Here is a 5,220-nt window from a genome sequence, read left to right as displayed (position 1 = left end):
CATTTAAAGCAATGTCAAACTGCATTACTCCTGCAGGTGTGCCAACATCTGGGGAGAGGGAGTGAGAAGAAGAATGCAATGGCATGGCATTATATCTAAATACATGCTCTCAAACAAGGCATAATTTTTAGCCTACTTTCATCCACAATTATACGATATGGTTTGTTGCTGAGTTACAAACTCTGGCTTTTCATTATCTCTGAAACTAGAATTATAGCTTGTCCCTGATCTGTCTTCCCAGGAATCATTCACATGTCATTTTGGGGAGTGGAACGATGCAAATAACCTCACTCACTCACTCACACATTCCAGTTTTGTTATTCACACTGTGAAATTGCATTGATCCGTATCTCTTTGAGGTTTTTGTGGAGGCTAGCGGCTGAGGCAAGGCGGGGTGTGTGTCCCCCATTTTCAGGCCGGGGGTTGGCCCCCCAGGGGGGGGGGGGGGGGGAGATGCCTCTTTCCTCCCAGCCACCAGAAGCCATCCCGTAGTAACAGATGTGGAGGGAAAGAGGAAGAGCATCTTCTCGTAAAGCTGGCTGAGAGGACCGTCATTTCCCCCGAGGAGTCAGCAATGTGAATGTATTCGAACCAAGTTCAAGTTCCGGGTCTCTTCACATCGTTATTTACACTGCTGACTATGCAAATAATTTTTAAAAACTCAGGAAAAGAGCTTGTATCGAATATCCTGGGCTAAGTGGGATTTTTGGTAGCCCACCCAAACTGATTCGGATGAATTCGGTTGTCTGTGAACAACAGGGATTCAACCCAAATTCATCCCGGATTATTTTCACTGTGTGAATACCCCCCCTCCCAGGTCATCCACCTTGTAACAAGAGTTGTTAAAATAAACAGGGCTTAAACAAACTTGAAATAGGGAAAGGAACTTCTCCATTGCCATCTTGCTAAATGTTAATCAATAGCAGCAGTGGAAATCATTCAGGGTCTGTGGCTTATTTTGCATGGGGGTGTTGAGTGTCGGGCACCGCATGTCTTAAGCAATGAGCATGAGTAACATAATCTGTGGCTTGTTAAACGCTTTTTGTGAAGTTTGAGATATTAGATTCTTTGTTAAGCATGTATGGCCCTGATTTAGACTGGGGCCAGTGCATTTCTATGGCTTACATTCCCCATCAGATGGTTTTTATTTCGAAATTTATCCTTTCCCATGTGGAGGACAAGAAATCCAACAACTTTTCAGTGAAGTTCCCCACCTTCTTAAGTCTCTACCTGGGAGATGGTGGAAGATTTGGAAACATAAATCACCTGGAAAGGGAGGTTTAAGTCTCCCACATCTGCACATGTTGGATCCAATCCTGATCAGGGTCATATGTTGGCTAGAGAGTAAAAGCCAGCCAGCCAGCCAGTTAGAGAGAAAAGGATCTGATATATATAATGTATGACATCATTCAACTTGGTGGCTCAGATCTTGTGTCATGGCACAAATAGCTGGTGGCATAAATAACTATTGGTGGAATCATGCAGGGCAACCTGTAGACTGCATACCACCACAGTGCAACATATGTAAATCAGTAGTCAGTGTGCATGGCTGACAATCCATTTTTCAATTGCACAGCACAGTGCACAAAAGCAATGCTTAAAGGCAATGCACACTGACTCCAGCTACTTAAATGTGCTAGTCCACATTCAATAGTATCACATATGAAATTCTGCTCATTGTTGTCAGTTGGCCATCATGCCTGTCCATCATTAAATATATAAAACATATACCTGGGGATGTCACTAACAGGATGATGGTGTGTGTGTGTGTGTGTGTGTGTGTGTGTGTGAACATGAGAACATGGTATATCCTAAAGCAAGAGTGGTTGTTTTGGTTTCACCTCAAATATTAGCATTCCTTTATTGCTGGTGTTATTTATAAAGAACAATAACAAAAATTTAATATATCCTAATGCCAGATGTCAAAGCTGGGTTTAGGTAAGGAAGAGGAACAAGGAATCACATTGCAAACATATGCTGGATAATGCAGTGCACCAAAGAATTTCAGAAGAAAATCAGCCTTTGATTGTGTTGATCATGAAAAACTATGGATCGCTTTTAAAGAAGCTGGTGTGCCACAACATTTGATTGTCCTGATGAGCAACCTGTACTCAGGACAAGAGGCTACCATCAGCACAGAATACAAAGAAATGGAATGGCTTCTATTTGGTGAAGGAATCAGTCGAGGATTCATTTTATCACCCAAATTGTTTAACTTATGTGCTGAACATATCATACATAAAGCAGGATTAGACTTGGAGGAAGGAGGTGTGGAAATTGAAGGAAGGGACATCAACAATATAAGATATGCAGATATGCATCATACTGCTAGCAGAAAATACCAAAGGTTTGGAACAGTTACTGAAGAAAGTCAAGGAAGAAAGTGCAAAGGCAGGTTTACAGTTGAACATTAAGAAAACAAAAATAATGACCACCGATGAGTTATGTAACTTTAAAGTAGATAATGAAAACATTTAAATAGCTAGAGATTTTTCATATCTTGCCTCAGTCATTAATGAAAATGGAGACTGTAGTCAAGATATCAGAAGACTAGGACCTGGAAAGGCAGAATATCAGTTAATTTGAAATATGATGCTACAGATACTGTGGTCTGCTAAAAAGATAAATAAATGGGTCCTAGAGCAATTCAACTCTGTCCTCTACCAAGAAGCCAAGATGACTAAGCAGACTGTTGTACATTGGACATATTCTGAGAAGATATGACAATAATATTAGTAAGGCTGCCAGATTCCAACTGATCCTGGAAGCTAAGCAAGGTCAGTCCTAGTTAGTATTTGGATAGGAGATCACTAATAAATACCAAGTACTGTAGGCTATATTTTAGAGGAAGGAACTGGCAAAACTACCTCTGAGTATACCTTACCTAAGAAAACCATATGACATTCATGGGGTTGCCATAAGTCAACTGACAGTTTAAAGGTATATACACACACAGAAGCTAGAAGGAAACAGGAAAAGAAGAAGACTGTATTACTGATGGATAGCAAAGAAGCCACAAATCTGAATCTGCAAGACTCGAGCAGGGCTACTAATGATGACTTGGAGATCTCTTATTCATAGGGCTGAAAACCATTTACAACAATCTTATTTGTAAGTGAATTAAGATTTCTACAGTGCTCCTTTATTCAGGGTTATGTGAACTTGGAGGGAGCATCCTAAGAGTAGTGAGAAGGGGAATTATTCCAAAATAATCTTTCATTTTTCTGGTTTTCAGTTTTTAGTGCTCTTCAGGCAGGAATCAAAAGAGACTTTGCTATTGTTCTAGTAATACTCTCATTTTTTTTTGCACCCAGTGTCAATGTTAGTAGAATATCAATGATCTGAGACTTTCCCATGACAATACACTTAATTATTGGCTTTCCTTACTACAAATGTTTAAATTAAACTAGCCCTAAACTGTAAACATCTTCAGATAATTTAAGATGGAGAGTTGGAAATCTGTCAAATACAATGAAGAAATATTGGGATGAACAACTGTTTTGACTAAGCTGCTTATAACTGGAACACCCACTTCCTTGTGAATTGAAATTTGGGTGAGCCAGAAACATAATTTCCAGTGACTCATCCGATCATCTGTTTCCTGGAAATAGTTTCTTTTAAGAATTTTAAAAGTAAGCCATGCAACTCATTTGAGATGTGGTGCTGGAGAAAAGTGCTGAGGATTCCATAGATGGCCAAAAAGACAAACAAATGGGTCTTTCAACAGATTAAGCTCACCCTGGAAGCCAAGATAATCAAATTGTTGTATTTGGGACATACCACGAGAAGGCATGATTCCTCAGCAAAGACAATGATGCTGGGAAAAGTGGAAGGCAGTAGAAAGAGAGGAAGACTGCATCCCAAATGGTTAGACTCAGAGAGGCCATGGGCCTAAACCTGCAGGACTTGAGCAGAACAGTAAAGGATAGGGAGTCTTGGAGCTCTCTCATTCACAGGGTTACCATGAACTGAGGCCAACTCAAGGGCAGTTAAAAACAAACAACAAAGAAGTACATTCTAGAACATTTCTTCTAATGTCCCCCAGCTGGTCATTTTCAACATGTATGCAGACCGCAACTCTTACAGGTCAGCCAGATTTGACTCCCTGACCCACAATAAGATGTATCTTCACCAGTGCGCCCCCCTCCAAAACTAATAATAATAATAATAAATATTTATTTGTATCCCACCTCTTTCTTTCAAGGATCGAGGCGAGTAACAGCAAACCAATATAACAATTACATAAACAATAATAAAATATTCCTTAATCTCCTTAACCCTCCCTCCTACTCCTAAAATTACAAATAAAACATGCAAACTACAATAACAATTTAGGTACAACCAATTTCATACAGTTCCACCAAGTTTACAGCAAAAGTTTGGAACAAAAGTTTGGCTGCAGTGACTGGGGGGGGGGGGGGCAAATGGACAGATTAGTAGCTCTGATTCTTGCTTTAGAGGTCCGTCTGGGAAGGCCCGCCAGAAGAGATCAGTTTTTATCACCTTTTTAAAGGCGTCCAAAGATGTAATATGGCGGATGTCCTCCGGCAGGTCATTCCAAATTTTTGGAGCAGCAGCTGAGAAGGTCTTCTGGGAAGTCGCCACCAGCCTGGTTTTCTTTGGCTGCAGAGGACCTGAGTGTGTGGGAAGGATTGTATGGGAGGAGGTGTTCCCTCAAGTATGCTGGACCCAGTCCATGTAGGGCTTTATAGGTAATAACCAACACTTTGTAGTGTGGCTGCAAGCTAATAGACAGCCAGTGTAAAGATTTCAAAATAGACATCTTCTGGCCTGGAGGGAGTGAAAGGGCTGGTACAACGACATTGGGCCTGAAGATACGGTTGTCATAATTCTCTACTAAAAACTGGGACAAAATGTAGGATGAAATTTAGACCAAAATATAGGATAATTGTAGGATAAATGTAGGACATTTAAGGTCCTCCATTTTTTCTTAAATGTCCTACATTTGGGGCCAAAATTTATCCTACAATTGTCCTATTTTTGGTCTAAATTTTGTCCTACATTTTGTCCCGGTTTTTAGTAGAGAATTATGGCAACCCTACCTGAAGAAGAAGAGCCTTCCCTCCTTGCCAACTGTCATCTTCTGGCCTGGAGGGAGTGAAAGGACAGGCACAATGCCACCAGGCCTGAAGAAGAAGAGTCCTCCTTCCTTGCCAACTGTCATCTTCTGGCCTGGAGGGAGTGAAAGGACAGGCACAA

This window comes from Sceloporus undulatus, chromosome 4, assembly GCF_019175285.1.
Source record: "Sceloporus undulatus isolate JIND9_A2432 ecotype Alabama chromosome 4, SceUnd_v1.1, whole genome shotgun sequence".
In the NCBI taxonomy this organism is placed as follows: Eukaryota; Metazoa; Chordata; class Lepidosauria; order Squamata; family Phrynosomatidae; genus Sceloporus; species Sceloporus undulatus.
Note: the sequence above shows the minus strand (reverse complement) of the source record.